This window comes from Pipistrellus kuhlii, unplaced genomic scaffold (assembly GCF_014108245.1).
Source record: "Pipistrellus kuhlii isolate mPipKuh1 unplaced genomic scaffold, mPipKuh1.p scaffold_m20_p_23, whole genome shotgun sequence".
Lineage (NCBI taxonomy): Eukaryota > Metazoa > Chordata > Mammalia > Chiroptera > Vespertilionidae > Pipistrellus > Pipistrellus kuhlii.
In genome coordinates this window covers 2,579,792-2,580,344 of record NW_023425522.1, presented here as the reverse complement: position 1 = coordinate 2,580,344, position 553 = coordinate 2,579,792, and positions in this window count along the sequence as shown.

Below are 553 nucleotides of genomic sequence, written 5' to 3'. Positions count from 1 at the left end.
CCCTGTCTGCGCCGCCGCAGCGGGTGTGGCCCTGGCCCGCGTGTGCGGGGGGGCGGGACTGGGGAGGAGAAAGGGCAGAGAGTGGCGGGTGGGGGCCTGAGACAGTTATCCGTCTTCAGTGCGTCTCGGGAGAAAGTCAATCACTGCAAAACCGCTGCGACTTTTACAGGAAACCGGGAGACAGCGGAGCCTTCTCACCTCCGCTTCCCCTCGCTCCGCCGCCGAGTTCATGGAAACCCAGCCCCTCCACCCCTCAGCCCACGGGGGGAAAGCCAGCCAGAGTTCCCCCCGCGGGTGCCCAGCGCTGGGTTTGGGGGCTCACTTACGCAGGCTGAGTTCACTTAGGGACTCAGGCTGGATTACTCCCGGGGGGCGTGGGGGGTGGGGGTGGGGAAAGGGGGGGAAGATGCCCAATCTACTCTCTGGGGTGTGGGGCGGCAATAGGGAGGGGAAGATGCCTAATTCGCTCAGTTCCTGGCACACCTGGCCTGCTCTGTGGTCTTAACAGGGCACATCTGCACCGCGCGCTCTGCGCTATCCGTGTCTGCACGCA